A 26,031-nucleotide genomic window follows, 5' to 3' on the forward strand; every position below is an offset into this window, starting at 1 on the left:
TGTCACACACTCACCGGATGACTTCTTCACTACTGTGTAATCCTGTGTATGGGGAGACGCCGATCACTACAGAGATTCTAAGAATCCTTCACCTTTCCAGACATTTCCCTGTTTTATTACTAGAGATAAGAGTGATGTCATGTGAGACTCTCACCTCTCCAGTTATCAAGGAGATGATCTCCAGGGTGAGGTCTAATATCCTTGCAGCGATGTGGTCTCTGTCCTTGTCCATCCTTGGTGGGTCATTGATGGAAAGGACCATTGTCTTTCAAAAGAAGAGAGTCCTGAACCTAAGAAACCTGAGGGAAAGAAGGAGGATTGTGAGCAAAATCACATCTGGAAGAACATCTTACATCAAGTAAAGTGTCTCACAAATTAATATTGACATAGCTATTGAGGTGTCTTATACATACCAGACTGGTGACCATAATAAATCAGTCAACCGGCCTCCTGCTATACAGTGAATACAGTGTTACACAGGATACACATCGCAGTCTACCACATACAGCAGACAGTTCTCATCTTTTTTTACTGTAAATGTCTTTATTAATGGGATGACTGATAGGAAGTTCACAGACACTTGATCTGACATGCTTTCTGCAGCCTGAGAGAATTTGAAAGTTTTCAAATATAATAACAGGCATTTGTTCTCATGATTGTGTTTAAAGTGAACCTGAGTTTTCAAAAAAGGTTTGGATAATGGCAGTGCTTCTTTGTACAGTCTGCGAAGGAACTGTTATGTTTGGGCTTACCTAAAGTCTCTTTCAGCCATATTATCTCATTTCAGCTGCACAGCTAGATGCATGTCACTCAGAAGCAGGGGGTGTCTCCCTTCTACGGGTAATGTATGCAGTGACCTCACTTCCCTTACTTCCCACTATGTTTTTTTCTAAGGAGCTCAGAAAGCTGATAAAGAGGGGTAAATCACACTTACAGAAAGGCAGTGATCTTCAGAAGCTTCGTAGAAGCAGTTATTTTATCAGGCTCAGGGTCTCAGCTATCTCTGACACCCCCCACTTCCTCTCATCCATCTTCTGGGTCTGTTTTACCAGAGACAGATCTTGTCTGACAACAGAAAGTGGACTGCAACTTAGTATTTTTAAAATGGGGTAATTTGAAAAAAAAATTTGGATCTGTTTCTATTCACTTCACAATGTCTGCACAAATGTGCAATCATTTCTGGTGAGAAGTGAGAAGTCTTGGAACGGTCACAGCGAAAAATTTTCTTATATGAAAATCATTGTCCAAAATTTCTGATTCGATATTCACCATTTCTGCCATCGTTTGGACATTGATTCTAGAGTCGCTTCAATTTCCTCACTTTTTTATTAATTTATGATATGGAGGAGAATCCTAGTGGTTCATCATGTTCTCCATCCTTTAAGCTGCCATCTTGTGTGCCCCTTAAACACACGAGACATGCAATTTTCCTCATAAACCTCAACATCTGAAAATATTCACTTGCTGTCAATATCACAATCCGTTGCTTGATTTTTTTTTAGCTCAACATTTTTTTGATGAACGTTATAAGCAACTTTGCTTCAATTGATGTGTAGGACTGAACTAAGGCTACTTTCACATCAGAGTTTTCCTTTCCGGTATTGAGATCTGTCATAGGATCTCAAAACCGGAGGAAAACGCTTCAGTTTTGTCCCTATTCATTGTCAATGGGGAAAAAACTAAACTTAACGGAATGGAATGCATTCCGTTCCTTTTGGTTGCATCCCGTGCCAGATACAAGTTTTTGTGTGGTCATGGGATACCGATCAAGATGGATCCAGCATGAAACACAATGTAAGTCAATAGTGCCTAGATGCCTTACAATATCTTATGATTGTAAGACATTACAAGCGACAATTTCCAAGATCAAATAGGATTTTTACAGTAAACCTAGTCCCGTACCCTCCCACCAACAAATAGCTCTATAAACTCACCCCCCTCCCAAACCCTCCAAGAGCAGGACATAGTTACAATAGGAGCATTACTACCTCACATTTTTTCTATATCGGCACCGTGCCAATGATTTTAGTACTGACTAATAACAGTAATTTTAAATTAACTATATTTCTATACAGTTATAGTATTCAGCCCACGAACTCATATCACATCCCTACACAAAACTATCACCAGCTGTCACTAGCAGACATACATCATACACTCCACCAGCCACAAACTGTCTCTCCCCGTGATCGCATTCAGAAGCACACTACGAGTACCTAGTATACTCCTCGTGAGCGCTAACCAAGGACTGCAGCATCCCGAGCTATTTATCCAACTGCCCCAAATTGCCTCAAATTTGGTCAGGCATTTCCTTTTCTGATACACACCCCTCTCAAGGCGAACTACCATATTCAATCTAGCAACATACTCTGAGACCTCTGGGGGTATCTCCTGTATCCATTTTGCCGCAATAGTCTTCCTCGCCTGATACAACATCCTCTCTATTCCAGTAGCTACTGTCGATTGTAAATTATCCTCTGGTAGTATTCCTAAAACACAAATTTTCGGATCCATCTTAAATTTAGTATTATATACCTTATTAACAAGATGTAGTACTGCTTTCCAGTAGGAGGTCAATGAGGGGCATGACCACATCATATGTAAAAGACCAGCTTCAGCGCTACCACACTTCGGGCAATCTGGACTGTCCCTGTACCCTACTTTATGCAGAAACACCGGAGTCCTATATACTCTGTGTACTAGGTACAGCTGAGAGAGACGTGCAGCCTCGCTAAGAGATAAAGTGGGGGTAAGCGCTACTACCTCTGACCATTGTTCATCTGTAAGCTCACCCAAGTCTCTTTCCCATTGATGACTACTTTTTAGCGGATGTCCTTTGAGAAAGTTTTCCAATAAGGCCTGATACATCACGGAGATTGCCCCTTTCACCGACCCAGCAGCCACCACTGTGTTCAGCGCATGATTAGATGCAAACACTATTGGAGCCACTTTGGCTTGAGCATCCAATACATGCCTGAGTTGTAGGTATCTATAGAACTGTGAGGAAGGAAGCCCAAACTCCGAGCATAGCTGTTGATATTGTTTTAATACCCCACCCGAGAAGATGTGGCTCAAATTCCATATTCCCTTACAATGGTTTTAGTGCCGGATCCGTCATGGTCATTTTACAGAAAATACAACCGGATCTGTTTGGAACAAATCCAGCCGGATTTATTATCATAACAGAAGTGTTTTTGCTAATACCTGCTGGATCCAGCAAAGACACTGATGTGAAAGTAGCGCAGCTGTGGGAGGAGAGAGCACATGGCAGAAGTTAAAGTAGTTATGCAGGCAGTATATACTGATGATCTATCCTCAGGATAGGTCATCAATATCTGATCGGTGGGGGTCCGACACTTGGCACCCCCGCTGATCAGCTGTTTATAGAGGAGGCGGCACTAAGTGGACAGCACTATTGTGAGGGGGCACTAAGTGGACAGCACTATTGTGAGGGGGCACTAAGTGGACAGCACTATTGTGAGGGGGCACTAAGTGGACAGCACTATTGTGAGGGGGCACTAAGGGGACAGCACTATTGTGAGGGGGCACTAAGGGGACAGCACTATTGTGAGGGGGCACTAAGGGGACAGCACTAATGTGAGGGGGCACTAAGGGGACAACACTATTGTGAGGGGGCACTAAGGGGACAGCACTATTGTGAGGGGGCACTAAGGGGACAGCACTATTGTGAGGGGCACTACTAAGGGGACAGCACTATTGTGAGGGGGCACTACTAAGGGAACAGCACTATTGTGAGGGGCACTACTAAGGGGACAGCACTATTGTGAGGGGGCACTAAGGGGACAGCACTATTGTGAGGGGGCACTACTAAGGGGACAGCACTATTGTGAGGGGGCACTACTAAGGGGACAGCACTATTGTGAGGGGGCACTACTAAGGGGACAGCACTATTGTGAGGGGGCACTACTAAGGGGACAGCACTATTGTGAGGGGGCACTACTAAGGGGACAGCACTATTGTGAGGGGGCACTACTAAGGGGACAGCACTATTGTGAGAGGGCACTACTAAGGGACAGCACTATTGTGAGGGGGCACTACTAAGGGGACAGCACTATTGTGAGGGGGCACTACTAAGGGGACAGCACTATTGTGAGGGGGCACTACTAAGGGGACAGCACTATTGTGAGGGGGCACTACTAAGGGGACAACACTATTGTGAGGGGGCACTACTAAGTGGACAACACTATTGTGAGGGGGCACTACTAAGTGGACAACACTATTGTGAGGGGGCACTACTAAGAGGACAGCACTATTGTGAGGGGGCACTAAGAGGACAGCACTATTGTGAGGGGGCACTAAGAGGACAGCACTATTGTGAGGGGGCACTAAGAGGACAGCACTATTGTGAGGGGGCACTAAGAGGACAGCACTATTGTGAGGGGGCACTAAGAGGACAGCACTATTGTGAGGGGGCACTAAGAGGACAGCACTATTGTGAGGGGGCACTAAGAGGACAGCACTATTGTGAGGGGGCACTAAGAGGACAGCACTATTGTGAGGGGGCACTAAGAGGACAGCACTATTGTGAGGGGGCACTAAGAGGACAGCACTATTGTGAGGGGGCACTAAGAGGACAGCACTATTGTGAGGGGGCACTAAGAGGACAGCACTATTGTGAGGGGGCACTAAGAGGACAGCACTATTGTGAGGGGGCACTAAGAGGACAGCACTATTGTGAGGGGGCACTAAGAGGACAGCACTATTGTGAGGGGGCACTAAGAGGACAGCACTATTGTGAGGGGGCACTAAGAGGACAGCACTATTGTGAGGGGGCACTAAGAGGACAGCACTATTGTGAGGGGGCACTAAGAGGACAGCACTATTGTGAGGGGGCACTAAGAGGACAGCACTATTGTGAGGGGGCACTAAGAGGACAGCACTATTGTGAGGGGGCACTAAGAGGCCAGCACTTTTGTGAGGGGGCACTAAGAGGACAGCACTATTGTGAGGGGGCACTAAGGGGACAGCACTATTGTGAGGGGGCACTAAGGGGACAGCACTATTGTGAGGGGGCACTAAGGGGACAGCACTATTGTGAGGGGGCACTAAGGGGACAGCACTATTGTGAGGGGGCACTAAGGGGACAGCACTATTGTGAGGGGGCACTACTAAGGGGACAGCACTATTGTGAGGGGGCACTACTAAGGGGACAGCACTATTGTGAGGGGGCACTACTAAGGGGACAGCACTATTGTGAGGGGGCACTACTAAGGGGACAGCACTATTGTGAGGGGGCACTACTAAGGGGACAGCACTATTGTGAGGGGGCACTACTAAGGGGACAACACTATTGTGAGGGGCACTACTAAGTGGACAACACTATTGTGAGGGGGCACTACTAAGTGGACAACACTATTGTGAGGGGGCACTACTAAGAGGACAGCACTATTGTGAGGGGGCACTAAGAGGACAGCACTATTGTGAGGGGGCACTAAGAGGACAGCACTATTGTGAGGGGGCACTAAGAGGACAGCACTATTGTGAGGGGGCACTAAGAGGACAGCACTATTGTGAGGGGGCACTAAGAGGACAGCACTATTGTGAGGGGGCACTAAGAGGACAGCACTATTGTGAGGGGGCACTAAGGGGACAGCACTATTGTGAGGGGGCACTAAGGGGACAGCACTATTGTGAGGGGACACTACTAAAGGGACAGCACTATTGTGAGGGGCACTACTAAGGGGACAGCACTATTGTGAGGGGGCACTACTAAGGGAACAGCACTATTGTGAGGGGCACTACTAAGGGGACAGCACTATTGTGAGGGGGCACTAAGGGGAAACCACTATTGTGAGGGGGCACTAAGGGGACAGCACTATTGTGAGGGGGCACTAAGGGGACAGCACTATTGTGAGGGGGCACTAAGGGGACAGCACTATTGTGAGGGGGCACTAAGGGGACAGCACTATTGTGAGGGGGCACTAAGGGGACAGCACTATTGTGAGGGGGTGCACAGTTTTTATCCATCAAAACTAAAGCCCTACTTGCCCCAGAATCCAACGTATTAATTCTAAAATAAAATCTTTATTGTAAACATACTAAATAACAGTGCGTGATGACCACTGTGAGAGTATACTCAAGATTTAAATTAGCAAGCACTCGTCTTTGATGAATACTAGGCTTTGCTGTAAGTGAGGGTGACGGGGGTGCATGACCTGTCAGAAACCTCTTGCTGCTATCTGTATTTAGCATAGTCAGGAGGTAACTCCACTGGATTGCTGTGAATGCTCAATGCCAGTACCAGACACCTAAAAACTATTCACTGCCCCCCAACATGTTTCACCAGTCAGACTGGCTTCATCAGGGGTATTGGGCAGGACAGTCCACCATGGTTCTCATCAGCCGGCACAGTGGAGAAGAAGTCCCTCCTTACTGTAACGCGGCTGCCCCTGGCCACTGATGAGAAGATGGCACTGAGGGGAGGGGCTGTTAACACTGCGCCACCAATGCATATAATTAACCCCTAAATACAAATGTAGGAGGCGGATGCCACACTTGAGGGGTTAATTGACGTGGTTCGGCGGATCGCTGCACCCTGTCCTTAAGGCCAGGTGCCAGCTGTGTGATAGAGCCGGCATCCGCCACCTACTTTTGTATTTAGGGGTTAATTTTATGCATTGGTGGTGCAGTAGCCACAGCCCTCCCCCCCTCCCCTCAGTATCTTCATTGGTGGCAGTGGCAGATTCCGATCGGAGATCTCTATTAGGGTTAATAGGACAATGGTTCTAGCCCCCTAAGGGGGCTAATAGTTATTAAATGAAAAGTCAAACAAAAGTAAAAAAAACTAAAACACCAAAATATTAAGTCTAAATCGCCCCCTTTTCCAATTTTACATATAAAATATATATACACAATAACAAAAATAAACATAGTAGGTGTCGCCACGTCCAAAAAAGTCTGAACTATTAAAAAAATATCTCCTATGTGGTGAACGCGGTAACAGTAAAATAAGGAAAAACATGGTATCAAATGAACATGCATGGTATCAAATGGTATTGATTCATAGTATCGAATTTAAATCAAAATTTTTGTATTGTCTGACAACCCTAGTAGAAACTCCCAAAAAGTAATCCCATTTTGGAAACTATGGGATAAGGGGACGGTTTTATTGGTATTATTTGGGGGTACATATGATTTTTAATTACTCTAGATTAGGGTTGTCTCGATACCAAAATTTTTACTCTGTTTCGATACCATAAAAAAGTATTGCGATACTCGATACCGTTCGATACCACGCAAAAAAAAAAAAAAAAAAAAAAAAAAAAAACACAAAAAAAAGCTGCGTGCATTCCTCATTTTATGGAATGTCTGGCCCATAATCAAACAGTCTTATCCTATTTTTTGGGGGGGACAAGGTGACAAAAAAAAATGCTGAATCGCATGGTTTTTCTTTTTTCTTTTACGGTTTTACCGCATAGGAGTTTTTTTAAAATATTTTAATAGTTTGGACTTTTCGGACGTGGCGATATAAAATATATAAACAATAAATAAATATTACATATGTAAAATTGGGAAAGGGGGTGATTTATACTTAATGGTTTTACTATTTCCCCCCTTAGGGGCTAGAACCTGGGATCTTTTCATCCCTTGTCCTATTCACCCTGATAGAGCTCTATTAGGGTGAATAGGACCTCGCACTGTCCCTGCTGCTCTGTGCACACAGCAGCAGGGATGTTACCATGGCAGCCAGGGCTTCAGTAGCGTCCTGGCTGCCATGGTAACTGATTGGAGCCCCAGGATTACACTGCTGGGGCTCTGATCAGAAGCTGCCACTGCACCACCAATGAAGAGGAGGGGAGGGGACCCTGTGGCCACTGCCACCAATGATTTTAATATTGGGGTGTGGGGGGCGAGGGGGAGGGGGCGCACTGTGCCACCAATGATAACTAACATTTAATACAAATACAGCCGGCGGCAAAAAGACATTGCCGACACCTGACCTCTGACAGGAAGCTGCGATCAGCGACAGTTACCCCTCAGGTGTGGTACCTGAGGGGTTAATTGCCACGCATCGCAGCGCCCTGTCATAAGTCGGGTGCCGGGTGTTTCTGCCGCCGGCTGTATTTGTAATGTATTAAGCGTTAGTTATCATTGGTGGCGCAGTGCACCCTCCCCTCCTCCGCCCCGCTGCGCTTTCATTGGTGGCAGCAGCAGAGCAAACATAACGGAAACAGGACAGATCCATTTTGCAGCCCATAGACTTCTATTATGACGGAATGAATAACGGAATACCTCTAAAGGCATTCTGTCATAGAATTGCGTTATGGTCCGTGGTAACGGAATACATAACGCAATTCTGCTTTTACCACCAAACGAAGCGTGAACGAATTTCAAAATATGAAATTTGCTCATCTCTAAAAGTGATCCAAAAATATTTTTGGCAGTTTTTTTTTTAGGACGTTCACCTGAGGGGGTAGATGGTGATATTTTTATAGAGCAGGTCATTACGAACGCGGCAATACCCAATATGTATACTTTTTTTATTTATTTAAGTTTTACACAATAAAAGCATTTTTGAAACAAAATTTTTTATCATGTTTTAGTGTCTCCATTTTCTGAAAGCCATATATACAGGTCCTTCTCAAAAAATTAGCATATTGTGATAAAGTTCATTATTTTCTGTAATGTACTGATAAACATTAGACTTTCATATATTTTAGATTCATTACACACAACTGAAGTAGTTCAAGCCTTTTATTGTTTTAATATTGATGATTTTGGCTACAGCTCATGAAAACCCCAAATTCCTATCTCAAAAAATTAGCATATTTCATCCGACCAATAAAAGAAAAGTGTTTTTAATACAAAAAAAGTCAACCTTCAAATAATTATGTTCAGTTATGCACTCAATACTTGGTCGGGAATCCTTTTGCAGAAATGACTGCTTCAATGCGGCGTGGCATGGAGGCAATCAGCCTGTGGCACTGCTGAGGTGTTATGGAGGCCCAGGATGCTTCGATAGCGGCCTTAAGCTCATCCAGAGTGTTGGGTCTTGCGTCTCTCAACTTTCTCTTCCCAATATCCCACAGATTCTCTATGGGGTTCAGGTCAGGAGAGTTGGCAGGCCAATTGAGCACAGTAATACCATGGTCAGTAAACCATTTACCAGTGGTTTTGGCACTGTGAGCAGGTGCCAGGTCGTGCTGAAAAATGAAATCTTCATCTCCATAAAGCTTTTCAGCAGATGGAAGCATGAAGTGCTCCAAAATCTCCTGATAGCTAGCTGCATTGACCCTGCCCTTGATAAAACACAGTGGACCAACACCAGCAGCTGACATGGCACCCCAGACCATCACTGACTGTGGGTACTTGACACTGGACTTCAGGCATTTTGGCATTTCCCTCTCCCCAGTCTTCCTCCAGACTCTGGCACCTTGATTTCCGAATGACATGCAACAGTCCAGTGCTGCTTCTCTGTAGCCCAGGTCAGGCGCTTCTGCCGCTGTTCTGGTTCAAAAGTGGCTTGACCTGGGAATGCGGCACCTGTAGCCCATTTCCTGCACACGCCTGTACACGGTGGCTCTGGATGTTTCTACTCCAGACTCAGTCCACTGCTTCCGCAGGTCCCCCAAGGTCTGGAATCGGTCCTTCTCCACAATCTTCCTCAGGGTCCGGTCACCTCTTCTCGTTGTGCAGCGTTTTCTGCCACACTTTTTTCCTTCCCACAGACTTCCCACTGAGGTGCCTTGATACAGCACTCTGGGAACAGCCTATTCCTTCAGAAATGTCTTTCTGTGTCTTACCCTCTTGCTTGAGGGTGTCAATGATGGCCTTCTGGACAGCAGTCAGGTCGGCAGTCTTACCCATGATTGCGGTTTTGAGTAATGAACCAGGCTGGGAGTTTTTAAAAGCCTCAGGAATCTTTTGCAGGTGTTTAGAGTTAATTAGTTGATTCAGATGATTAGGTTAATAGCTCGTTTAGAGAACCTTTTCATGATATGCTAATTTTTTTAGATAGGAATTTTGGGTTTTCATGAGCTGTGGCCAAAATCATCAATATTAAAACAATAAAAGGCTTGAACTACTTCAGTTGTGTGTAATGAATCTAAAATATATGAAAGTCTAATGTTTATCAGTACATTACAGAAAATAATGAACTTTATCACAATATGCTAATTTTTTGAGAAGGACCTGTATATATTCTTTGACCGATTAGGCTCATTTTTTTGTGGGATGAGGTGACGATTTGATTGGTACTATTTTGAGGTACAAACTACTTTTTGATCGTATTGCACTTTTTGTGGTGTAAGGTGATAAAAAATTATTTTTATTTTTGTCAGACTCAGGAACTTCAACTTTTGGGGGTCTGATCCCCTCTGCAATGTATTACAATACATCTGTAATACACAGGTTGCCTAGGAGACCCAGCCAAGGGCCGGATCTCCTAGGCTTCCATAGAAGGCAAGTCCCGATGCATTTGTAAGGCCTCTTGCACACAATTTTTTTTTCCCGTTCCATTTTTTGCGGGTTCCATTTGCGGTCCGTATGCGGAACCATTTACTTCAATGGGTCTGCAAAAACAATGGAAGGTACTCCGTATGCAATCCGTTTCCGTATTTCCGTTCAAAGACAGAACATGTCCTATTATTGCCCGCAAATCACGTTCCGTGGCTCCATTCAAGTCAACGGGGCCGCAAAAAAAAAAAAAAACGAATGCATCCGTATGTCTCCCGTATCCGTTCAGTTTTTGCGGAACCATCTATTGAAAATGTTATGCCCAGCCCAATTTTTTTATCTGCTTACTGTTTAAACATTATTGTATGCTTCCGTCTAGGTTTGCGATCTGCAAAAAACGGATCACAAATGGAAACAAAGAATGGCAGAACAGAACGTAAGCGGAAACACTACTAAAACGGAAAAACGGATCTGTTTAAAACGGACCGCAAAATACAGAAAAAGCCATACGGTCGTGTGTAAGAGGCCTAAGGCTGCCTTCTCACCCATCGGATCCCCGCCACCAGATGGAGACCCTGACTGACCGCAAACACCTTGTATGCTGCGGTCGGCACTGATCGCGGCATAGAAAGGGTTAGCCCATTGGCAACGGCTTTTACAGTGATGCTGGTGGATACAGCAGGGGCCCCTGCACTGATCGGGCGCATACCACTCCTGTGCCCGCCCGATCACCATGATGTATCTAGTACGTCAAACTGACGGAAGTCACTTCCCGCTATGATGTACTATTACGTCATTGGTTGGTAAGTGGTTAAAACCAGACAGGAATATAAATACGCAAAACACAACACGTGTCATGAGACCTATTTTGTAGTGCTACACTATGGTGTCCACTGCTTCATGCAACACGACAGTCGAAAAAAATCCATCCAAGACACCATAGACTAGCATTACAATATATGTCTCACGACAAGCGTTGGGCGAACTTCTGTTTTCAAGTCGGGCGTACAAGGTTCGGGTTATCTAAGAATTCTGTTATGGATTCCGCTACCACGGACCATAACTTATAGTACCTGATAACGGAATCCTTGGAGAACCCGAACCTTGTACACTGAACCCTACTCACGACACATGTCATGGTGTAGACGTAGCCTAATTGTGGGAGAGAGAAGACATGAGAAGAACTCACCTCCAGACTGTGTGAGCAGAGACTCTCTATGGCCGGTGCTGCCCCCTGCTGGCTGGACCTGCTATATATCACCTATAGAACCGCTCCATTCTAATAAACTCAGAACCAAGACCAATAACTGACCTGCAGATCTCACCTCCTGGGGCTGCAGGACCTGCGATGATGTCACAGTCATGTGATCAGTTACACGCTGGGGAAAAAACATCACATTGGTCACGTGACAGGAAGTGTTAAAACAGTGAAAAAAAACTCTATTCGTTACTCCTCCTCTTATGTGACTGATCACATGACCATAACTTATCATTAAAGGTCCTGGAGTCATTTAGAATTCACCGATGTTATATATCCTAGTGACTTCAGGACCTTTGATGATGTCACAGTCATGTGATCAGTCACATGAGGGGAGGAGTAAAGCAGTAAAGGTTTTTCACTGTTTAGCACTTCCTGTCATGTGACATCATCACATACCTCCCAACTTCTACACAAATAAAGAGAAACAAATTGTGAGGCGCGCAATTTGTTTCCGCACTAGGCTACCCCTCTAAGTTCTAACTCTGCCCAAAACGTAACTATTAGGGATGAGCGAATCGACTTCGGATGAAACATCCAAAGTCGATTCACATAAAACTTTGCGGTACCTTGGAAATGTTTTTTTACCGTAGAAATCAAGTTATGAAGGGATTACACAAAGTCTCGCGACTTGAGACTTCGTGAAGTAATATCTTCAGCTCATCGGAGCCAATACATTCTAGTACTGTACGGCGCTCCTGCTCCGTACAGTATTGAAACGAAGTTTCATCCAAATCGACTTCGGATGTTTTATCTGAAGTCGATTCGCTCATCCCTTATAACTATACACCTAATCCCACCCAGCCCCCTTAATGCCCCCACATAGTAATTATTCCCTCTTCATGCCACTGCACAATATTTATGCCCACATTGTGTCTTTACAGAATTATGCCCAGCTGTGCCCCCAGTAATATGCCTACATTGTGCCCCCCAGTAATATGCCCACATTGTGCCCCCCAGTAATATGCCCACATTGTGCCCCCCAGTAATATGCCCACATTGTGCCCCCCAGTAATATGCCCACATTGTGCCCCCCAGTAATATGCCCACATTGTGCCCCCCAATAATATGCCCACATTGTGCCCTCAGTAATATGCCCACATTGTGCCCCCCAGTAATATGTCCACATTGTGCCCCCCATTAATATGCCCTCATTGTGCCCCTAGTAATATGCCCACATTGTGCCCCTAGTAATATGCCCACATTGTGCCCCCAGTAATATGCCCACATTGTGCCCCCAGTAATATGCCCACATTGTGCCCCACACAAGAAGTAAAATAAATAAATACCACATACTTACCTTGTTCCTAGCAGCAGCCCCGTCCCCCACACAGACCAGAGGAGTGGCGAGTCGGCAGGGGGGAGGGAAGATGAAGCCGGGAGCCGATGCCGTCTCTCTGCTTCATCATAAAACAGGCAACTGTCTCTGCTTCCTATAGGCGCAAAGACAGCTGCCAGAAAGAGGGACATACCTCCCCCATACCGGGACAGCGCAACAGCCACTGCAGTCTGGGACTGTGCCGCCAAATCCGGGACGGTTGGGAGGTATATCATCGCAGGTCCTGCAGCCCCAGGAGGTGAGATCTGCAGGTCAGTTATTGGACTTGGTTCTGGGTTTATTAGAATGGAGCGGTTCTATAGGTGATATATAGCAGGTCCAGCCAGCAGGGGGCAGCACCGGCCATAGAGAGTCTCTGCTCACAGGAGGGGAGTTCTCCTCAGACATGTCTGCTCTCGCCCTGGAATATTAGGAGACCCCCAGACAGGGGAGGGCTGGGAAGGGGGGCAGGGAGGCAATTGCCCCCCAGGCCGCCCTAAAGCATGTTAAAAACGGCCGCTGGGCTGTTTTAACAAATCATTTTTATTTATTTTTTTATTCCTCAGGGCCTCACCGCCGATCTCCACAGGCGGCGCGGCTCTGGTTCTAGTTGCCAGCGGGGGTGGGGGGGCAGTAGGAGATGTGCGCTTCCATTGTGGAAGCGCTCATCTCCATATTCATCTGTATCTCCGCCCTCAGGGCAGCGATACAGATGGCTGTGCTGCGGCGGGGGAGGGAGAGGCGTCTCCCTTCCCTGTTCTTCTGATAGGCCGCGGCTCAGGCGGCGTGATTACGTCATTATCATTGCGCTGCTTGAGCCAGGCAGCACACAGCGGGGGACACAGGCCGGAAGAGGCCTGCATCGCATCACTGCTGATGGAGGTAAGTATTAGTGTTTTATGTTTTTATTTTGCGGGGGGAGCTGGCACTATGGGGACATCTGGCATTTCTCACAGCACCTTTTTTTTGGGGTGGCACTCTGGGGACATTTATTTCTTATTTCTATTTTTTGGGGGGGGGGCACTATGGGGGCTTTTCTTACTGGCACATTATGGGGTGGCACCATGGGGAGAGGAGCACTATGGGGCATCTGGGAGCTCTAAAGGGGCTTTTTTTATTGGCACATTATGGGGGGCACAATGGCATCTGGTGGCACTAAGGGGGCATTTTTTACTGTCACATTATGGGAGGCACTATAGGGGAGGCCGGAACTATGTGGCATTATTTGGGGGCACTATGGGGGAGTGGAGCACTATTGGGGCATCTGGTGGCACTAAGAAGGGGCATTTTTTACTGGCACATTATGGGGGAAAGGAGCACTATAGGAGCATCTGCTGGGGGCACTACGAAGGGGCATTTTTTACTGCCATATTATGGGGGACACTATGGGGAAGGGGGAGAGGAGCACTATGGGGGGATTTACTGGGGCACTATATAGGGGTATTTTATACTGGCATACATTATGGGGACATTAGCTCAACTGCGAGCACTAAGCAGGGGTATTTCATGTACTGTCATATTATAGGGAGAATTATTACTACTAGGAGGTATTATGCGGAGCTTTACTACTACTGGTGGGCTATGAGGAACATGATTACTAGGGCACTATAGGGGCATTATTACTACTACGTGTGCTTTGGCAGATAATTATTTCTATTGGTGGGATTTTGGGGAGCACTGCTACTTTGGGGGGCACCCTGGCACAGTTTAAGCTTAGCACAAATGTTTTTAGGGGACATCATCTTTATACTACTAGTGTCTGGGCGCAGTTATTTTTTAGAGCACTGTGTGCCAATAATTTTTTAAGGGGGCACTATCTGTGTGGTAGCAGTATTTCCAGGGGGACTGTTTCTGCAGTATAGTATTGGGGGCACAGCGGGCACAGTATTGGGGGCACTATCTGTGTGGTAGTAGTATTTCCAGGGGGACTGTTTCTGCAGTATAGTATTGGGGGCACAGCGGGCACAGTATTGGGGGCACTATCTGTGTGGTAGTAGTATTTCCAGGGGAACTGTTTCTGCAGTATAGTATTGGGGGCACAGTGGGCACAGTATTGGGGGTGGCAGGAAAGGGTGTTCAGAAGATGTGAAGATGATGAAAATGTGGGAAACTTATATCTGTTTGTCAATCTCTGCAGAGACGGGAGGTGGCTGAAAAATCATCATGGCGGTCTGGTCTGAATGGAGAAGATGAGGAAAGAGAACATCTACAACAAAGGTGACATCACTGGATGTAAGAGGTAGGGGGCGCTATGTAGGAGAGGAGATGCTCCGGCTCCTCCCCTGCCATTTGCAGAAGGAGGATTCAGAGCTGGGTGAGGACGGCCAAGGGGGGCAGTAGGCTACGGGCAGGTGGCAGATGGTGGGGGGAACCACAGGCCTTGAGCAGGATCTGGGGAGGGAGGAGAGCGGAGAAGCTTCCTGGCTGTAGCCGGCTGTCTATTGTATGATGTGAAGCAGGCAGTGCAGCCAGGACAGACCTCCCCTCTCCGGATGATGTGTAGAGACCGGCCGCAACTATAGAATGTCAGCTGTACAGTGTTTGTTGGGAGTGGCCTATTATATGTAGGAGGGGGCTTTTAATAATGGGCGGGGCTAGAAATGGGCCACTTGAATGCATTTGCCCCCCAGGACTAAGGCTGCCAGCCCTCCCCTGCCCCCAGACCCCTGTAAGAGGGGCTGTTCTCCTGGATTAGATGCTGGTGATATTGGGGGTTCAGTGATGGCCGCAATGATTGGGGTTTGCACAGTTGGGGGTAAATAATTGCACACACATGTGATAGTAACAAACCTGCAGCTGTGCGAGCAGCAGGATAAACACCAGATCTATCACTGACCCCGGAGCAGAACACCGGCGATTAGAGGAAAGAGTGTTAGTCTCGAGGATTTTGTGGGTCTGTATTATACAGATCTGCTCCTGCCACAACCAGTCAATACTGACCGGAGTGGTGAGGAAGAGGAATCTGTCACATCAGAGCTCAATGAATCAGGATTTGAGGCCAAGTCACTCTAGGCAGCTCTTCAGCTTCTTCCTAGGGTAGTGATGTCACATTCACCGGTCACATGGTCTATGCGCAGCTCAAGTGAATGGGCCTGGGGTGCAATACCAGACACAGCCACTATACAATGAATGGCGCTGTGCTTGGTAAGCTGTGAGGAGGCCACAGTGGTCACCAGAATGCCGTAGCTTCTCCAAACAGCTGATTAGTGGCCGGTTCCAGAACCCGATCCGATACCGACGACCTGTCCTGAAGATAGGTAATCAGTATTCTGCTCCCAGAAAACCCTTTCATTAGCCAAAATTTCATATAGACGAGACCTGGCTGCCGTATATGGTTCGGGATGCCACCTTTCCCAACAAAAAAATACCGGCCAAGTTAAGCCACACCCCAAAGGGGGTGTGGATGTGGGGGCGTGGCTTAACACAGGGTGTTAAGTTGCTATGTCATAATGTGGCTCCCAGTATTAATAATGCCCCCCATTATTGCCCCTGGTAAGAGTACTTTCACACTAGCGTTAAAGTTTTCCGGTATTGAGTTCCGTCATAGGGGCTCTATACCGGACAAAAACGCTTCAGTTTTGTCACTATTCATTGTCAATGGGGACAGAACTGAATAGAACGGAATGCACCAAAATGCATTCCATTCCATCTAGTTGCGTTCCAAGACCGGAGAGCGAACCGCAACATGTTGTATTTTGCTTTCCGTCCTGGGAAAAACGTTTTCTCTGCCACAATATAAAATGGATCCGTCCCCCATTGACTTTCAATGGAGTTCTAAACGGATCCGTTTTGGCAATGTTAAAGATAATACAACCGAATCCGTTCATAACGGATGCAGATGGTTGTATTATCAGTAACGGAAGCGTTTTTGCTGGACCCTGCCGGGCCAGCTTGGCCGATTCGCAATCCTACTCAGATCAGATCCCCAATCCTCTTCAGACCTTATAATCAGAACCCCAACCAGCTTTACATCAGACCTTACCTCTCCTGCTCCGTGCGGCGCTGCCACTCGCCACTCTCTGTTTTTTTTCCGGTCTGTGCTGCACTGTGAATAGACGTCGCCTGGAAGAAGACCAAGGAGAGGCGAGTACAGCTAGTGGGGCGCTAGACTCATTGCCCCCCGCACCTCCTGCATACTGATGACCGCTTCCATAATAGAAGCGGTCATTAGCTGTCGTTCAGCAAGACGCACAACAATTTTTCAACCACTTTTTGTAGGAAAAAAAAGGGCGTCTTATAGAGTGAAAATACAATAAATATTCTCACCAACATATTTCCCCCCAAAATTATATATATATACAGAGAGAGAGAGACATTCATGCATAGGCATATATACACAATAGGTACCTACAGTCATGTGAAAAAATTAGGACACCCTTTGAAAGCATGTGGTTTTTTGTAACATTTTTAATAAAAGGTTATTTCATCTCCGTTTCAACAATACAGAGAGATTAAAGTAATCCGACTAAACAAAGAAAACTGAAGAAAAGTCTTTTCAAGATCTTCTGTAAATGTCATTCTACAAAAATGCCTATTCTAACTGAGGAAAAAGATAGGACACCCTTGCCCCTAATAGCGAGTGTTACCTCCTTTGGCTGAAATAACTGCAGTGAGACGGTTCTTGTAGCCATCTACCAGTCTTCGACATCGGTCTGAGGAAATTTTACCCCACTCCTCAATGCAGAACTTTTTCAGCTGTGAGATGTTTGAGGGGTTTCTTGCACGTACAGCCCTTTTCAAGTCACCCCACAGTATCTCAATGGGATTCAAATCTGGACTTTGACTTGGCCATTCCAGGACTCTCCATTTCTTCTTTTTCAGCCAATCTTTGGTTGATTTACTAGTATGTTTTTGGGTCATTGTCATGTTGCATGGTCCAGTTCCGCTTCAGCTTTAATTTTCTAACTGATGGTCTCACATGTTCTTCAAGCACCTTCTGATACACAGTAGAATTCATCGTGGATTCTATGATGGTGAGCTGACCAGGTCCTGCTGCAGCAAAGCAGCCCCAAACCATGACACTTCCACCTCCATGCTTCACAGTTGGTATGAGGTTCTTTTCTTGGAATGCTGTGTTTGGTTTACGCCAAACATGTCCTCTGCTGTTGTGTCCAAATAATTCAATTTTGGACTCATCTGTCCAAAGAACATTATTCCAGAAGTCCTGGTCTTTGTCAACTTTATCTCTGGCAAATGTCAGTCTGGCCTCGATGTTTCTCTTGGAAAGCAAAGGTTTCCTCCTTGCACACCTCCCATGCAAGTTAAACTTGTACAGTCTCTTTCTGATTGTAGAGGCATGTACTTCTACATCAACAGTAGCCAGAGCCTGCTGTAGTTCTCGAGATGACACTTTAGGGTTTTTGGAGACCTCTTTTAGCATCTTGCGGTCTGCTCTTGGGGTGAACTTGCTGGGGCGACCAGTCCTGGGCATGTTGGCAGTTGTTTTGAAAGCCCTCCACTTGTAGACTATCTTCCGGACAGTGGAATGGCTGATTTCAAAATCTTTTGAGATCTTTTTAAATCCCTTCCCAGACTCATAGGCTGCTACAATCTTTTTTCTGAAGTCCTCTGACAGCTCTTTTGCTCTCACCATGGTGCTCACTCTCACTTCAACAGTCAGGAGCACACCAAACTAAATGTCTGAGGTTTAAATAGGGCAAGCCTCATTCAACATGCAGAGTAACGATCTACTAATTATGTGCACCTGGTGTGATATACCTGTGTGAGATCTGAGCCAATTTAAGAGGGAATACATGTGAGGGTGTCCTATCTTTTTCCTCAGTTAGAATAGGCATTTTTGTAGAATGACATTTACAGAAGATCTTGAAAAGACTTTTCTTCAGTTTTCTTTGTTTAGTTGGATTACTTTAATCTCTCTGTATTGTTGAAACGGAGATGAAATAACCTTTTATTAAAAATGTTACAAAAAACCACATGCTTTCAAAGGGTGTCCTAATTTTTTCACATGACTGTATATACACGTAAAAATACACACTTTTTATATAAATACACACACATGCATGCATACATAAATATATATAGACAGATATACACACACATGCTGTCACGGGTAGAGTCACGGGAATCAAGATAGAGCGGAGGTGCACCCCCTGAGCTGCCACCCGGTCCCCTGTCCCTGACTACTTGCACCACCCGTCCTAGGTGACGGAGCGCAACTGGGCGACAGTCCCTGACCTGAGTAAGTGCAAGCAGAGAGAAAGAGACAGCAGGGAAGAGGACAGCCACTGAGAAGTTACAATAAGCAGACAAGAGGTAGAACAAAAACGAAAGGCGAGGCGGGTCAACTAGCCGAGGTCAGTCCAGGTGGTCACGTCAGAACAAGGGAAGAGTCAAAGACAAATCCGTAAACAAGCCGAGGTAAAATTCCGAGAGGTAGCGTAGCATCAAGGTACAGGGAGCAGGCAGAAGAGGTGTCAAGAGGCGGTTCGAAGTTCAATTCCAGAGGTAGTTTAATAACAATAAAGTACACAGCCTATAGGATGAAAATCACAGGCAACCTGTAGCCAGCAGGCCGCCTGTATTTATAGTGGGGAGTGAGGGTCATGTGACGTGGCCAGTGTCACATGACCGACAGACAAACAAGTCGAGCACCGAGTGATCAGCTCGGCGCTCAAGGCAGACCTAGGAGCAGGGAGCCTCCCAGCTAGCAAAGCCGCCCTGGGAACGAGGCCAAACACAGATCCTCGCTCCCGAAGCTAAGCAGCAGGTGATGGGAGACCGAGTGCGCCTTTGGCGCCCCGTTACACATGCATGCATGGATAAGTATAGAAATATATATACAGTATATTTTTTTCCTTTTTGTACTGAAATAGGACACTGAACCCTTTCACCACATATTGCAGAAGGCCTCGATGGTAAGGTGTGTCTTTTTGCTGATGACACAAAGATGTGTAACAGGGTTGATGTTCCTGGAGGGATACACCAAATGGAAAAGGATTTAGGAAAACTAGAGGAATGGTCAAAAATCTGGCAACTAAAATTTAATGTTGATAAGTGCAAGATAATGCACCTGGGGCGTAAAAACCCAAGAGCAGAATATACAATCAGTGATACAGTCCTAACCTAAGTATCTGAGGAAAGGGATTTAGGGGTCATAATTTCAGAAGACTTAAAGGTAGGCAGACAATGTCACAGAGCAGCAGGAAATGCTAGCAGAATGCTTGGGTGTATAGGGAGAGGCATTACAAGTAGACAGAGGGAGGCGCTCATGCCGCTCTACAGAGCACTAGTGAGACCTCATTTGGAGTATTGTGCGCAGTACTGGAGACCATATCTCCAGAAGGATATTGATACTTTGGAGAGAGTTCAGAGAAGAGCTACTAAACTGGTACATGGATTGCAGGATAAAACTTACCAGGAAAAATTAAAGGACCTTAACATGTATAGCTTGGAAGAAAGACGAGACAGAGGGGATATGATAGAAACTGCTAAATACATAAAGGGAATGAACAAGGTAAAAATTTTAAAAAGAAGAAAAACTGCTACAAGAGGACATCGTTTTAAATTAGAGGGGCAGAGGTTTAAAAGTAATATCAGGAAGTATTACTTTACTGAGAGAGTAGTGGATGCATGGAATAGCCTTCCTGCAGAAGTGGTAGCTGCAAATACTGTACAGTGAATGAGTTTAAGCATGCATGGGATAGGCATAAGGCCATCCTTCATATAAGATAGGGCCAGGGCTATTCATAGTATTCAGTATATTGGGCAGACTAGATGGGTCACATTCTATGTTTCTATAACTGCAGAAGTGAAATGCGTATATGTTTTTCCTTTTTGTACTGAAATAGGACACTGAACCCTTTCACCACATATAACTGCAGAAGTGAAATGCATACATATTTTTCCTTTTTGTACTGAAATAGGCCACTAAACTCTTTCAACACAAATAACTGCAGAAGCGAAATGCGTATATATTTTTCTTTTTCCACAGATATAAGCCACTAAAGGCTTTTCAACATAGCACTTGCACCCCAATGACAAGAACAAATTGCTAGAATCCCAGAGCTGTATAATGGCTATTTGGATCCCCAAATGTTTCCTTGCACTAGGTAAATCAAATTTTTTTTCACAATGAGGTTTTTCTAGCACTGTCCCAAGCGACTTCAGACGTCTCTCCCTGCACTAAGATGCTGTGAAACGATTCCTCCCTATCCTTTCCCTGCACTTGTAAATCGCTTTTCTGGCACTGTCCCTAGTGCCTTCTGATGTCTCTCCCTACACTAAGATGCTGTGAAATGATTCCTCCCTATCCTTTCCCTGCGCTTATAAATCGTATTTTCCTATTTATTTATTTTTTCACAATGAGGTTTTTCCTATTGCTGTCCCTGCACTCTGAATGCTGGAAAATGTCTGACTCTGAGATGGCCGCTGTATTTATAGGGCTGTGACATCACAGGGCTGGCTGGCTGCTGATTGGTTGTAAGCATGCATGTCAATCTGGTTGATCCCGCCTTCCCAGAGTTCCTTGCCCCATGTTCTCAGTCCTCACACGTGTAGCCACCATTTTAGGAAAACGTTACCATGAAGCGCGAGGAAATTCGCATTCGTTGTGAATCAAATTTTTCCTGAAATTCGGATCGAATTCCACTTCGTCAGCTTCGATTCGCTCATCTCTAGAGACCAACTCCCTCTGAGGGCGATGTCTAAGCACACCCCTTGTTCTTCACACAATACCTCTGATGGTGAGGAGAGACTTTCCTGAGGGGTGTACCAGGCTCTACTTCAGAGGGGAATTGGAACACAAGGGAATTGGAACCAGAGTGTGAACCCACTGGACTGACCTCCAGGCCTCACAATACACCCAGTGGATGCTGGGAGGCCAGAGGCTGATCAGACAAAGCGTAGTCAGGGTACAAAGTAAGAAGTCAGGGCAGGCGTCAGTCAGGCAAAGTCCATAAATGTAGATCAGGGTCAGGCTAGGCAGCAATCAGACAAAGTCCATAAAATTTAATCTGAAGTCCGATACACAGAATGACAAGAAGCAACATAACACCTTCGCTCAAACCGGAAACTAGACAAGCCAGGAACCCAAGTTGCTCAGGTGCCTTCCTGTAGAAGGACACGCCTTTAAATACCTCCTGCAGACTAGCTATAGGCAGGGGAATATAGAGGGCGTGCACAGTCTGCCTCACAAAATGAGGAGAGACACGCCTGCACACACTCTAAATACACACCAGGAACTCTGAGCCAGAGTACAAGCTCTGCTCAGAGCCAGGAGGGAAATGCTGGTGGCAAGAATTGAAACCACAGCTAAGAACCCTGCTGTCCGCGTGTCACTACCAGAGCTTTGAGACGTTCTCACAGCTCTGTGTCTCCACCCCTGTGATGATGTCACTTAGGGTTGGAGGTTTTCTCACTGTTCTGTTTCTCCGCCCCTGTGATGAGGTCTTTACTCCCAGCTGTCTCTCCTGCGTTTGATTTCTCTGCCTTTAAATCACCCCTCCTCCTATTGCAGGGCGTGGATTATATTTCTCTTTTCAGTTGTAGCTCTGCCTTGAGTATCTTCACTTCTTTAGCTACTAGTTCTCTGGACCTGTGTTCTGCTGCTGCAAGCACTCCGGATATTGCCAGCGGTCCTTGGATCCGTCTTCTCTGCGGCTGCAGCTCCATCAGCTAAGTGTGCAGACTTTGTTATGTACCTGGTGATTTCCTGACTGGATCTGAGGTGGCCCCGGTTCCCTCCATATTCTGAGCAGGGCATCGGTGGCCGTGCCCCTTCCACTATTGTAGGGGTTACAGGGCTCATCAGTCTAAGGTACGCGGGCATGCCTCGTTCCACCATTTGGATCCGGGCATGTGCTTTAGCAGCATAGGGAGAGTGTTGAGGGTCTGACAGGGGTCACCCTTTCTCTTCCCTAGTTTGGGGTCCGGTCAGTAGCTCTTTTTACTGTGTATACTCTTGTTACCCTTAAACAGCCGTGACATTATAATCCACCAAAACCGTCCTTGTTGACATGGATCCGCTTTCTGACCTGGTTGACCGCATGCAGGGTCTTTCTTTGGAAGTAGCGGATCTCCGTCAATCTCTGACTCAGCTACAAGCATTGGGCTCTGCTCCGGCTCATGGAGTCTGTTGCGAGCCAAAGGTCTCACTTCCGGAAACGTTCTCCGGGGGCAGTGAGAATTTTGTTCGCTTCAGAGAGGCATGTAAACTTCATTTTTGTTTGTGTCCCCACTCCTCTGGTAATGAGGAACAGAGGGTGAGGATTGTCATCTCCCTGCTCAGAGGTAATGCTCAGACTTGGGCTTTTTCGCTGCCATCAGGGGATCCTTCCCTGCGATCCGTGGAAAGGTTTTTTGTGGCCCTGGGGCAGATATATGATGACCCGGATCGTGTTGCTCTGGCAGAATCGAACTTACGTGTTCTATGCCAGAACAAACTGTCTGCGGAGCTTTATTGTTCTGAATTTCGGAGATGGGCAGCTGATTCAGGCTGGAATGATGCTGCACTCCGAAGTCAGTTCTGTCATGGTCTCTCAGAGGATTTGAAAGATGCCTTTGCTTTCCATGAGAGACCAACATCCTTAGAGTCTGCCATGTCATTGGCGGTACGCCTTGACAGGCGTCTAAGGGAAAGAAACAAGACCTCTCCGTCCAGCCATTGTCAGTCTAGGGGCAATGGTGCGGACTCATTCAGTATGTAGGGGTCTCATCCTGTCTCGCTCCCCTCTGAGGAGGAGCCCATGCAGCTAGGCCGACTTGCCCCTGATAAAAGAGGATTTAGTCCTCAGAATATGGTGTGTTTTTGTTGTGGGGGCATAGGTCATTTGGCAAATGTTTGTCCGTCTAGGAGATTCCTGAACTGTACTAAGAGCGATAATAAGAGAAAAACCTCAAGAGGTGGATCATCAAGTTCTGCTTCATCTGCTACTTTGGGCAAAGTTGATGTGGGAATTGATGCTTTTCCTCTGACCTGCAGTTCCCGTTTTCTCCTGTCTGCCAGGGTGGCGCTAGAGAGCAAAGTCATTCCTTGTGAGATTTTTGTCGATAGTGGAGCGGCCGTCAATCTTATTGACACTCAATTTGTAGCCTTGCATGGTTTTCAGGTTTGTACATTAGAAAAGGATATACCTGTTTTTGCTATTGACTCTGCCCCACTCTCGCAGAGATCTCTGAAAGGCATTGTTCACAATATCCGGCTAGCTGTAGGTGACACTCATGTGGAGGAGATATCTTGTTTTGTCCTTAATGGATTGCCTTCTCCTCTAGTTTTGGGGCTACCCTGGCTCACTAGACATAACCCCACTATTGATTGGCAAGGAAGGCAAATAAATGAGTGGAGTGACTTTTGTAGAGAGAATTGTCTCACAGCCACTCTTGCAGAGGTGTCTACTAAAACTCTGCCATCATTTCTCTCTGATTTCTCGGATGTGTTTTCCGAGAGCGGTGTTCAGGAGCTACCTCCTCACCGGGAGTTTGACTGTCCCATTAACCTCATTCCCGGCGCCAAGCTGCCAAAGGCACGCCTCTACAATCTCTCACAACCGGAAAGACTCGCAATGCGAACCTATATCTCCGAGAGTCTCGAGAAGGGGCATATTCGTCCCTCAAAGTCGCCTGTTGCCGCGGGTTTTTTTTTTGTTAAAAAAAAAGATGGCTCTCTGAGACCTTGCTTAGATTTTAGGGAGCTGAACCGTATCACGATTCGCGATCCCTATCCCCTTCCTCTGATCCCGGACCTCTTCAACCAAATTGTTGGGGCCAAGGTGTTTTCCAAATTGGATCTGAGAGGCGCGTACAACCTGGTCAGGGTCAGAGAGGGGGATGAATGGAAAACGGCCTTTAATACCCCTAACGGGCATTTCGAGAATCTCGTTATGCCTTTCGGCCTGATGAATGCTCCGGCCGTCTTTCAGCATTTTGTTAATAGTATTTTCTATCATTTAATGGGGAAATTTGTATTGGTGTATCTTGATGATATTTTGATTTTTTCCCCTGATGTTCAGACTCATCAGGATCATCTTTTTCAGGTCCTGCAGATACTGCGGGAAAATAAACTGTATGCCAAGCTGGAGAAATGTCTTTTTATGGTATCAGAGATTCAATTTCTGGGTTTTCTCCTCTCTGCTTCTGGTTTTCGCATGGATCCGGAGAAGGTCCGTGCTGTGCTGGAGTGGGAGCTTCCTGAAAATCAGAAGGCATTGATGCGCTTTCTGGGTTTTGCTAACTACTACAGAAAGTTCATTTTGAATTATTCCTCTATTGTCAAACCCCTTACTGACATGACAAAAAAGGGGACGGATTTTTCCTCTTGGTCGGAGGAGGCGCTTGCAGCCTTTTCTAAGATTAAAGAGAGTTTTGCGTCTGCTCCCATCTTGGTGCATCCCGATGTTTCCTTACCTTTTATTGTTGAGGTGGATGCTTCCGAGGTGGGTGTGGGTGCAGTTTTGTCCCAGGGCCCCTCTCCTGCCAAATGGCGACCTTGTGCCTTTTTCTCTAGAAAACTCTCCCCGGCAGAGAGAAACTATGATGTGGGAGATAGGGAGTTGTTGGTCATCAAGTTGGCTTTCGAGGAATGGCGCCATTGGTTGGAGGGGGCCAGGCACCCTATCACCGTTTTTACCGACCATAAGAATCTGGCGTACTTGGAGTCGGCCAGGCGTATGAATCCGAGACAGGCCAGATGGTCTCTGTTCTTCTCCAGATTCAATTTTGTTGTTACTTTCCGCCCTGGGATCAAGAATGTGAAGGCTGATGCTCTCTCTCGCTGTTTTCCGGGAGGAGGAAACTCCGAGGACCCGGGTCCCATTTTGGCAGAGGGGGTAGTTGTTTCTGCTCTATATTCCGATTTGGAGGCCGAGGTCCAGGCTGCCCAGTCTGAGGCACCTCCCCGTTGTCCCTCCGGGAAGTTGTTCGTGCCTCCTGAGCTACGTCACAAACTCTTTAAGGAACATCATGATACAGTTCTTGCTGGTCACCCCGGGAGTAGAGCCACGGTAGATCTCATTGCTCGGAGATTTTGGTGGCCGGCTCTTCGTAAGTCTGTGGAGGGTTTTGTAGCGGCTTGTGAGACGTGCGC

General features: G+C 46.4%; 1 protein-coding gene and 1 long non-coding RNA gene across 2 annotated transcripts in view; both read right to left on the bottom strand.

The window, feature by feature from the left end:
- The window catches only part of LOC122934737 (oocyte zinc finger protein XlCOF22-like), a 676,648-nt gene that overhangs the window by 420,090 nt on the left and 230,527 nt on the right, over positions 1 to 26,031 (bottom strand). The gene's annotated exons all lie outside the window — the stretch shown is intronic.
- LOC122934859 lies at positions 6 to 11,737 on the bottom strand. Its single transcript, XR_006388715.1, has 3 exons — positions 11,606 to 11,737; positions 155 to 299; positions 6 to 42 (listed from the first exon to the last, which is right to left on the bottom strand). It is a non-coding gene; the product is annotated as an uncharacterized LOC122934859 (long non-coding RNA).

This window comes from Bufo gargarizans, chromosome 4, assembly GCF_014858855.1.
Source record: "Bufo gargarizans isolate SCDJY-AF-19 chromosome 4, ASM1485885v1, whole genome shotgun sequence".
NCBI lineage: Eukaryota > Metazoa > Chordata > Amphibia > Anura > Bufonidae > Bufo > Bufo gargarizans.